Below are 12040 nucleotides of genomic sequence, written 5' to 3'. Positions count from 1 at the left end.
ACATGCACGACAGCCTGGTGGTTAGCCATCTTCATTAAACAGGATTGGGGTTTTCAAAATAAATATACCTTTGAAGATTTTGGTTGTTAGTGATAAAAGTACATTCAACGACCAACCAACAAGGGGAGAGGTTAGTAGGTCAAGTCATGAAATCTCCAGGAATACGACCAACTAAAGTTGGCAACCTTAAGAATGCATGAGAGCTGTAAACTGTGTGGCTGGCATCTCTCAAACTCATTAGAAATACTTCTTCTTTGGCTTGGCTTCGCGGACGAAGATTTATGGAGGGGGTAAACGTCCACGTCAGCTGCAGGCTCGTTTGTGGCTGACAAGTCCGATGCGGGACAGGCAGACACGGTTGCAGCGGCTGCAGGGGAAAATTGGTTGGTTGGGGTTGGGTGTTGGGTTTTTCCTCCTTTGCCTTTTGTCAGTGACTATAGAAGACGTAATAACAGGATGTGGCCTGGGTTAGAGAGCATGAGTTATTGGAGAATGGGTTGTTTTCTCCTGTGTATTAAATAAATTATACAATTATGAGAGGCATAGATAGGTTGTTCAATCAAATCTTTCAAAAGTTTCCAATAGGGAGAAGATAGGAACCCAACCAAATCCAAAGTCTTCTGCCACTATTGGTATTAACTGCACCCAGTTAATAGGGGAAGATACTACTCGCATGTTTTTTTTTAGGGGAGTAGTTGGTGGGGAGCTTTTTTTTTAAAAGGGCTTTTTTTAGAAGGTAGGGTATTTTTTCCTTTCCGAGCTAATTGTAAGTTTGGGTGCCATTTAGTAGGATCTAATGAATACTTTAACTTTTGCAACTTTTAATGTTAAGGGTTTAAATCATCTGATAAAAAAGAAGTGAGTTTTGGATTATATTAAAAAATTAAAAATAGACATAGTATTTTTACAAGAAAATCAATTGACAGAAAAAGAACATTTGAAATTAAAAAGAGATTGGGTTAGTCATGTGATTGCTTCTTCATTTAATTCTAAATCTTGAGGTGTAGCAATATTAATAAATAAAAAAGGCACTTAGTTTGGATTCTTTTTCTGCCAATGCTGGGAGAGTTTTAGTAGTTAACTAAGATTTAATCGGAATCTTGGACATTAATGAATGTATATGCTCCAAATGAAGATGATGAAGTTTTTATATCTGATGTATTTTTAAATTTGACTCAAGCAAATGAAAATGTCTTAGTGGGGGGAGATTTTAATTGTTGTTTGGATCCTTTGTTGGACAAATCTCCCAAGGGGAGATTTAATTATGCAGAGTATAAAAGTAGATTATTGTCAGATTATTCATTACTGTTGGTTAAATGTTTAGGTGCTGAAACAACTGAAGTGACTTATCATTGGAGGTTTAATGAGATATTGTTAAGGAGGCCAGAATTTGTTAAATTCTTAAGAGATCAGTTTTTATTTGCAGATGAACGACGATTCAATGCAAAATAAATTTATTTTATGGGATGCATTAAAAGCTCATTTGAGAGGTCAAATTATTAGTTATACTGCCAAAATTAAGAAACAGTATTTGTCAGAGAGTTTAATTTTGGAAAAGGAAATTGAAAGTCTGGAGAAGAAATTGCAGAAGAAGGCTACCGAAGATGATAAATTACAATTATCTAAATTTAAATTATGTTATAATAATTTACAAACATATAAATCTGAGAAAATATTATTGTGTTCTAACCAATCTTATTACGAATTAAGGGGAAGAGCACATAAGGTTTTGTCATGGCAACTTAAAACTGAACAAGTTTCAAGGACAATTAATGTGATTAGGAAGAACGGTAGAATTACTTATAAATGGAATGAGATAAATGAAGAATTTTAAAAATTTTATAAAAATTTGTATACATCAGAAGGTAGTAAAGGGGAAGAACAAATTGATTCTTTTTTATCGAGATTAATTTGCCAATTTTAAATTAATTAGAAATTAAAAGTTTAGAGGCTGATTTCACTGATTTAGTGTTGAGAGAAGCTTTGTATTCAATGCCCAATGGGAAGTCCCCTGGAGAGGATGGATTTACATTGGAGTTTTATAAGGAATTCAATTATTTATTATTTCCAATATATAAGGACATATTAAAACAAGTATAGAAACTGGGTGTATTTCCAGAATCTTCCTCAAGGGCTTTAATTACAGTATACCAAAGAAAGATAAAGATCCTTTGAAAGTTGCTTCATATAGACCAATATCTTTATTGAATATGGATTATAAAATTGTAGCTAATTTTTTAGCTAATAGATTGGTTAATCATTTACCTAAGTTGGTTCATATTGATCAAGTAGGATTTGTTAAAGGAAGATATTCAGCAGATAATATAGTTAAATTAATTTCATTAATAAATGTAGCAAAACATCAGTTGAATCAAGCAATGGTAATTTCTTTAGATGATGTGGAAAAAGCATTTGATTGGGTTGAGTGGGAATTTCTGTTTAGAGTATTAAAAAGATTTAATTTTGGCCCATTGTTTATAAATTGGGTTAAAGTTTTATATGCTGGACCAACAGCGAGAGTAATGACTAATGGTCAGATTTCAGAATTTTAAAATTTATATCGTTCAACAGACAGGTCTGTCCTCTTTCCCTGACACTATTTGCTTTGGTGTTAGAACCTTTAGCACAAGCTGTACATCAGGATTTGAATATTAAAGGGATTACTGTAAAAGGAAATTAATATAATATTAGTTTGTTTGCTGATTATATTAAAACAAATCCAAAAAGTTCTTTAATGTCATTACAAGATTTGTTGAATCATTATGGTAAGTTATTTGGTTATAAAGTTAATTGAGAAAAAAATGAGATTTTACCAATAGCTGATGTTCATTATATGGATTGTAAGCAATTAACTAGATTTAGATGGACTATAAAAATTAAATATTTAGGGGTAAATACAGAATATCAAGATTTATATAATTTAAATTATGTACCGTTGTTGAATAAGATTAAGACCAATTTAAATAGATGGAAAGATTTACCATTATCTTTAATTGGAATGGTTAATTGTATAAAGATGAATATAAATCCTTGGGTACAATATTTATTTCAGTCAATACCGCTCTTATTGTCAAAAAAGTTTTTTAAGAAAATAAATAGTTAGATTATTTTTATGGAAAGGTAAATTGTCAAGAGTGTTTATTCATAAATTAACATGATGTTATGAGTTAGGAGGTCTGCAGTTACCTAATTTTCAGAATTATTATGAAGCAGCACAGTTACAGTTTATTAATAGATTATCTGATATGGTACAACCCCCTTCATGGGCTAAGATAGAGATGGATCAGATTTCTAAAAATAATATTACTGGTTTTATTTATAAATGGAATTCTATATTACTGCAAACATTCGAGTTACCTGTTTTAAGGCATATAATGAATATATGGAATAATTGGACTTCGTTATTAGGTTCTAAAGGAAAGATTTTTATAAAGGCACCGTTATATAATAATAATTTGATTCCTTTCTCTGTAAATAATCTTTATTTTAAAGATTGGCAGAATAGAGGATTAAATTGTTTATTGGATAGTTTGTTCGTTTGAAAGTTACAAGTATGGTATTTTGTCAAATTCTTTATTTGCTTATTATCAACTTTGTAATTTTTTGAAGAAGAATTATGGGCATGAATTAATTTTGCCAGGTCAAACGAAACTGGAGTTATTCGTGTGAAATCATGTGGAAAAGGATTTATTTCAGATATGTATGGATTGTTACAGGAGAAGATGGAAAAGTTAAATATTAATAAGGTGAAAGAGAAGTGGGAAAATGATTTAAATGTTGTATTGACATGGGATGAATGGTCGAAAATATGTGTAGACAGTGTTACAAAGTTAAAAGTTCATTAATGTTAGGTATAGTATGGTCAATTATAATTTTGTACATCAGTTATATTTGACGCCTGAGAAATTGAAGAGATGGATTTAGTTTAATAGATTTGGGTTTTAGGTGTAGGTTATACATTCGGTTTGGTCATGTGAAAAGGTCAAATTTTTTTGGAGGAAATTATAAGATTTTTGAAAGATTTATTCAAAATGGATTTGCAAGTAGATCCTTTGATGTGCTTAATGGGTTATATTATGCCTTTAATTGAATCGCAAATGACTAAATCGCATTTAGCTTTTTTAAGATTAGGATTAGCAGTAGCAAGAAAATGCATAGCTGTAACATGGAAGATGATACACAGTTGAGCTCGAATAGATGGCATAATGAAATGCAATCTTGTTTATTTTTAGAAACAATAACATATAATTTAATAAATAATTTCTCTTTTTTATTGACATATGGAAATTGTATTTAGATTATATGTCAATAGAGGTAAAGTGAAAGGCACTCCAAACATTAATAGTTAAATGTTTAATGTATGATTTATGAAGCTCCAGAGGAGGGGGGGGGTAGGTTTTTTTCTTTACGGATTTTTTTAGTTTAATGGGGGGAATGGGGTTATATTGTTTGTAATTTGTAAAATTTAAAATCAAGTTTTCAAAAAAAATGTTTCCAATAATAGAGTACATACAAGGGGAGGGGAGTTTAAAAAGATGTGGGAAGCAAAAACACAGTTGTAACAGGCTTCTAGATAGACAAGCAAGTATGCTGAGAATAGAGGGATATGTATCAAGTGCAAGCAGCAGCTTTATTTTAATTTGGCATCATGTTCTGTTCTTCGTGGGCTGAAAGGCCTGTTCCTGTGCTGTATGGTTTTGTGTTCTTTAGCATAAATAATCAATCCTCCTCTTATTTGCACTATAACATAGTTTTCTTTCCTAAATAATATGACCTCTTGACAGGAGATTTTGGGAGGACATCTCTTTGAGATGCTATTGCACTCTGCCCCAACCAAAGCAATGGAATTTTGCAATCAATCTCTGAGTAAAATCTAAATCAAACTAGTGCCTTCATTAAAAAAGTGTTTTTCGATTATTAAATTTCCTTCTTTTCTCAGGCTTCCAACCATGGAAACCATTGATTATTGTTTATCAGTCTTAGGTAGGCTATGTCAAGTTCAGCTTTCCAAAACTTCATGTGTAATCATGTTTCACCCAGATTCAGTCTCAATTTTAGGGGCCAAAATGTATACCTGAAGTCAATATTATTGAACATAGTTTCCAGCCATAATTGTCCATTAGAGTTTTCAGTGTCCTAAATGATTGGTCTGTTTCCTTCATTTTAATCATGACTATACTTCATAACTATGTATAAGTTGACTAGTTGGACTGCTTGAAATAACCTGAACTCTGAAGTTCAAGTTTAATATGAAGTGATCTGGTCATCCTGATTTCAACAAAACCATCATGTAGAGTGAAACATGAAAGTCTGCAGACACTGTGGTTGTCGTAAAATGCACAAAGGCTGAAGGAACTCAGCTGGTCTCCCAGAATCCATAGGAGGTAAACATACATTGCCAACATTTTGGGCCTGAGGAATAAACAAAGAAAAGGAAGGTGTCAGAATAAAGATTGGTAGGGGAAGGAGTCCAGATCAGGAAAAGATGTTAAATGGATTTAATAAGAGAAGAGGTGAGAATTGATTCTGGCTCTGTGAAAGGAGATAGAGAGAAATGAGACAAAGAGAAGAGAGACACACAGACAGAGAGAGCTGGGAGAAAAGAGACAAGGGGAGAGTGGTGGGGGGGGGGGAGGGGGATTTTGAAACTGAAAATCGATGTTAATGCCGTCCAGTTGGAGGGTGGCCAGACAGAAAAGTAGCAAAAAGCCTATAACACTGACAATAAGAGATCGTTTTATTTTTTGAACAGCACTCATGGGTGGAGAATCGATTCTCATTATGATTTGAATATCTGAAATGTTCAATATCTTACCTCTCAATACTTCTACACATTTGGATGGAAGGGAAAGAAAAAAAGAAAGAATTAGTGAAACATAGACCAATCACAGCATCAATTTGATGATCTTGCAGGAACATATCATTATTATTTAGGAAAAGAGTCCAAATTTAATATAAAATAATTATAATGACATTTGTAATAATCAATAAATTACTCATTGCATGCAGAAAGAGAAAATGAATTAATATTTCAGGTCGATAACCCTTTTTAAAAATGATACAGTACATTTCTGATTATACAAAATGCTTGGGACAGGACCTATCTCGATTAAGCGGATTTATCAGATATTCGGGAATTTTTTCTAAGGCAGCCAAGAATATTCAGGAGAATATTTGTATCAGCTGTCACTGACCCCCAACACCTCCCCATGCAGTCGGCATTCCCTGACACCTCCCCACCACCATCACTGATCCTGTCCAGAAGCCTGAGGTCTCACCTCATCTGTAAGTGGTAGGGGATTGCACAGGGATTGTCCTTCACCAGAATTTCAGCAAGCCCACTGAAAGGTTGGAGCTTGGGCGAGCAGGGAGAGAGCGTGGCTCAAGCTGGTGGGCGTGGAGAGAGTGTGGCTCAGGTGGGCAAGTGGGGAGAGAGCGCGACTCGGGTGGTTGAGCGGGGAGAGAGTGTGGCTCATGCGGTCAAGTGGGGAGAGAGAGTGGCTCAGGTGGGCAAGTGGGGAGAGAGCGCGACTCGGATGGATGAGCGGGGAGAGAGTGTGGCTCAGGCGGTCAAGCGGGGAGAGAGAGTGGCTCAGGTGGGCAAGTGGGGAGAGAGCACGATATTCAATTCAAATTCTGAGAACGTCACAATGCAATTTATCACAAAGTTGCAGTAACTTGTGGCAAAAAAAAAAGACAATTTGGAACAAAATAATCAGTGCTATCCTTTCCTTCAATGTGTAAGCTGTGGATAAATGTCTCCTCTGTAAAACTGATACACTGTAGCCCCATTTGAGCATGGTGTGTGCCTTTTTTCAAATTGTGATGTCGTGTCTCATCTGAAAAAACCTTTTGGATATTTGGAATTTTGTTTGATCGGTTTTTGGTTAATCAGAAACATACTGTATTTGTCACTGGTTACCCCTTGGGAAGTGCCAGACTCTGAATATAAAGTTAAACAGAGCCCCTCTCTGTTCTCTTGGGCAGCTACAATAGATCCAATAACTTATTATTTCTCCCTGCCAATGTTTATCCTTCAGTCTAAATGGAAACAAAAATCATGTGGGCATCAATACCATGGCTCTCCCAGTGGCCACCCATTTTAATCCCCCTTGCTGACATTCCGACTCAAATCTGTATTCCCGCATGCATCCTGGATATCCCCCCCAAAAACTCCATGATTAGTTTTCTATAAGCCTGTTTGTATAGCACAAAACTGGAACAGCAATTCAGAAACACTTCCTGAGGAGGCAGATGAGAGGGTACATATCAAGCCACAGATAAAACCTAAATATAAATTCAATGACGATTCTCATTTCCTGTGTAGCATAACATTGGAGCACATGCAATTAGCCCAGAGAGGTTTCTGTGGCTATTCTCACATCTTCTCTATTCCCTCTTGGACTTTGAATAAGTGAGTACCAGAATTCACTGTACAAGAATAATAAAGCTGTTCTTTATTATGACAAATTAAATGCTTGCATTGAAGTTAAAAGAAGGGATGATTTCTGGGGAGCATATTACAATTAATAGCTGAAGTGTAAACCTGCTCATGTTTTTATTGCTTTGGACTGATAAGTTTTTTTTTGATAAATCATAAGTAAGTACTTTTATGGAATTATGGAGAGACTCCAGTAAAAAAATAGCCTGGGACAAAGTGAATCACACCTTCTAAAAATTGGGCAGAAGCTGATATCAAGTGTTTTGGGACAAAATGGAGCAATTAATTACCAAATCTTAATAATTAATATTGCAATGTAATATAATGGTGTCCTGCCAACTCAAAATGGGAGAACTGTCAACGAACCAAAAATAACCCCCCCCCCTCAAAAAGAAATAAAAGAGATGGTAGCAATACTAAGTTTCAGATAATCAGCATTCTTCACATCTTTAACTCACAAACACATTGGGATTTGTATTCATTTCACAGTAACACTGTTATTCTTACCATGCCCTGCCCGCCCCTCCCGAGCCTGCCCGCCCCTCCCGAGCCTGCCCGCCCCTCCCGAGCCTGCCCGCCCCTCCCGAGCCTGCCCGCCCCTCCCGAGCCTGCCCGCCCCTCCCGAGCCTGCCCGCCCCTCCCGAGCCTGCCCGCCCCTCCCGAGCCTGCCCGCCCCTCCCGAGCCTGCCCGCCCCTCCCGAGCCTGCCCGCCCCTCCCGAGCCTGCCCGCCCCTCCCGAGCCTGCCCGCCCCTCCCGAGCCTGCCCGCCCCTCCCGAGCCTGCCCGCCCCTCCCGAGCCTGCCCGCCCCTCCCGAGCCTGCCCGCCCCTCCCGAGCCTGCCCGCCCCTCCCGAGCCTGCCCGCCCCTCCCGAGCCTGCCCGCCCCTCCCGAGCCTGCCCGCCCCTCCCGAGCCTGCCCGCCCCTCCCGAGCCTGCCCGCCCCTCCCGAGCCTGCCCGCCCCTCCCGAGCCTGCCCGCCCCTCCCGAGCCTGCCCGCCCCTCCCGAGCCTGCCCGCCCCTCCCGAGCCTGCCCGCCCCTCCCGAGCCTGCCCGCCCCTCCCGAGCCTGCCCGCCCCTCCCGACCCTGCCCGCCCCTCCCGACCCTGCCCGCCCCTCCCGACCCTGCCCGCCCCTCCCGACCCTGCCCGCCCCTCCCGACCCTGCCCGCCCCGCCCGACCCTGCCCGCCCCGCCCGACCCGCCCGCCCCGCCCGCCCCGCCCGCCCCTCCCGCCCCTGCCCGCCCCTCCCGCCCCTGCCCGCCCCTCCCGCCCCTCCCGCCCCTCCCGCCCCTCCCGCCCCTGCCCGACCCTGCCCGCCCCTCCCGACCCTGCCCGCCCCTCCCGACCCTGCCCGCCCCTCCCGACCCTGCCCGCCCCTCCCGACCCTGCCCGCCCCTCCCGACCCTGCCCGCCCCTCCCGACCCTGCCCGCCCCTCCCGACCCTGCCCGCCCCTCCCGACCCTGCCCGCCCCTCCCGACCCTGCCCGCCCCTCCCGACCCTGCCCGCCCCTCCCGCCCCTGCCCGCCCCTCCCGCCCCTGCCCGCCCCTGCCCGCCCCTCCCGACCCTGCCCGCCCCTCCCGACCCTGCCCGCCCCTCCCGACCCTGCCCGCCCCTCCCGACCCTGCCCGCCCCTCCCGACCCTGCCCGCCCCTACAAACCCTGCCCACCCCTACAAACCCTGCCCACCCCTACAAACCCTGCCCACCCCTACAAATCCTACCCACCCCTACAAATCCTGCCCACCCCTACAAACCCTGCCCACCCCTACAAACGCAACTACTCATCAAGGCACAGTGTGAAACTTCCATTGGCAATTAAGCTTCCACTAAGACTTTGGAAACTGGGAGAAACATGCACATTCACAGAGGGAGAACGTCACCCAGTCAGAAATTGATCAGGAAAGAATCCAAGTTGCTGATGTTGCTAGTCCCTCTTGCGCACCTTGTTAGGCTGACATTTTGTGCCCCGTTGTCCCATTACCATCCTCATTCATCCTGCATTTTCACTTCTAATTGTTTGATCTCTTCTCCCATACATGATCACAAATGCTTGCATTTTAAGTATTCTTCCTCTTATGCACGAGAGGCTAAAACATTATCTCAGTTTCTTTCTCCACAGTTTCTACCTGAACTGCTGGGTTGAGTCATGGGTTTCATATTTATATTTTGAAAAGGGTTGGTAAACCTTTGGCAACCAGGAAGAGGATACCAACAGAAATTATTCCCTATAATAACTCCATTAATTGCTAGGGCTAATTGAGTTAAAGTGAAATTTAAAGTTAGCTCAGTGGAAAGAGTCTGCGAGTACAGAAGGATCTAAGTGTTCTTGTTCACTAATCACAAAACATTTGCAGGCACATTCACCATTTTATGCAAATGGATTGAAGTTGAGAGGTAGGTAAGTATTGCTACGTTGTGAAGGGTGCTCGGGAGGCTACGGTTGGAGCACTCCACAGTTTTAACTCCCTTACCGAAGAAAGCACAAGGTAGCATTGGGAGCCGCTTCATTTCCTTCTCCAGGCTGGACTGAAATTGATTGAGATGGACCAAAATGGCTGGTCACCTCACCCAACTTTCAATTACAAACCAACTCATTAGCTTCAATAACTTGAATGACTGAATTGAGCTTACCTTCAAACCACAAAATACCATCCTTGAATTCAACCATTCTCATTTCCTCCATTGTTGCTGATTCAATCAAGCTGAAAGATGGAAGAATATTGGAAAGTAATGGCAAAAACAATTTGAAGCAAGACTTCATTCCCTCCCCACAACTCACCCCCACCCCCCAAAAAAAAAACAACTAAAAAGAAAATGCTAAAGACAGGACAGAGTGTAGACAAAGAAATGTGTCGCAGTGTTTCAGGTCAAAAATCCTTCATGAGAAACATTAATTGCTTTTCTCTCTCTGCAGATGCTGCTTGACCTGATGAATGTTTCCAGAATTTTCCATCTTGGTTTCAGATTTCTAACTTTAACTGTATTTTCATTTTTTGTTTCCTCGTTGTGCCACAAAAAGCACCTTCAATGTTTTTTCAACAACATTGTCATGTGCCAAGTAATATAACCAATGAAATGTCAGATTACTCTGGGCCCATGTAATAATAGGCATAGCACTTGACAAAATAGATCTGAGAAAATAAAAACCTTTGCATTAAGCGATAAAAACTTGATAATGGAAATATTCTAGTTTGTGTAGTTGATGTATTAATTGGAACACTTGTTTATGTTTTGTATTTATTCTGCATGTTCCTCTTTACCTTGGTGAATACAATTATTATCAAACCCAATAAAGAATCATCCAGATAATTAGCATCGATGGATGGATAAATATTTTACAGGGTAAATGAACTTATCTTTGAAAGCACCGTGGGATGATTTTTACATAACTGAGCAAGCAGGCAGGGCATTCTTTGAATGTCTTATCCAAAGAGCATAATCTCTGAGAATGCAGCTTTCACAGATCTAAGGGCCAGGATACAGCCCTGATCATTTGTGCGGAGTTTCTATATTCTCCCCATTCTGCTCAGTTTTTCTCCGACACCTCAAAAAATGTGCTGGTAGGTTAACTGGCCACTGCAAACTGTCCCTCAGTGTGGAGTCATAGCAAAAGGAAGCAAACAGGAGTTGGGTATAAGAGAGGGAGTAACATGAAAATCAGGGGAGAGTGTTGATAGAACTAACAATGCTGGGAGCAGGCATGAACCTAAATGTCTCTGTATTATAACAAGTAGGCAGCAAATAGCACTCATGTCATTAGTGTGTCTAACAAAGACATCCTCTAAAAAAAGTCTAGCCAGCCACCCTTAGCACTCACAGGAAAAGCTGCTACTATTTTCCTGATCCACAGATCTTCTTGTATCAAAATAGCAGCACAATGAGAATTGTAAGTACAATTTCTTAATAAATAGTTTGAATAGTCAAAACAACTTGAAAAAGTACTTATGACATCAAAAGAAAGAACAAAAGTTAGAAATCAAGCACATTGTTCACTTGCTCCCTCTTTAATTGTAAAATGCGTTTTTATTGTGTTTCGGGCAGCACGGTTGGCATTGCAATTAATGCAACGTCTTTACAGCGCCAGCAATTGGGACCGAGGTTCGAATCCTGTGTTGTCTGTGAGGAGTTTGTACGTTCTCCCCATGTCTGCATGAGGGCTTCGGTTTCCACCCACAGTTCGAAACATAACAGGGGTGTAGGTTAATTGGGTGTAAATTAGATGGAACATACTCATGGGCCAAAATAGTCTGTTACTGTGCTGTATGTTTAAAAAAAATTGTCAGCCTACTATTTCATAGAACTTGGAAATTCTTACTGAAGTGAACATGAATGATGGATCTCTGGTCAATATTGTACGATTTCTTAAAGCAACATTCTAAATGGAACAAGGCCAAAAACTATTACACTATGTGCACTGAAAACTACTGCATGTATCCACTGGCATGTTAAAATGGAGGGAAGAGATAATTAGGAGAAGGGAAAGTGGTGTGAAAGAGAAGGGAGGAGTAAAAACATACACGTGATCATTCAGATTAGCAACAGGCATAGACTACATGGCCTCTCAGACTATCTTGGCTATTCAATAAGATTAGGATTACA

The 12040-nt window shown here is 40.7% G+C and overlaps 1 long non-coding RNA gene across 1 annotated transcript in view; it reads left to right on the top strand.

Annotated features, from left to right (window-relative positions):
• The window catches only part of LOC138741834 (uncharacterized), a 37308-nt gene that overhangs the window by 16866 nt on the left and 8402 nt on the right, over positions 1–12040 (top strand). The gene's annotated exons all lie outside the window — the stretch shown is intronic.

This window comes from Narcine bancroftii, chromosome 8 (assembly GCF_036971445.1).
Source record: "Narcine bancroftii isolate sNarBan1 chromosome 8, sNarBan1.hap1, whole genome shotgun sequence".
Taxonomy (NCBI): Eukaryota; Metazoa; Chordata; class Chondrichthyes; order Torpediniformes; family Narcinidae; genus Narcine; species Narcine bancroftii.
Note: the sequence above shows the minus strand (reverse complement) of the source record. Positions and strands in the feature narration are given on the sequence as shown.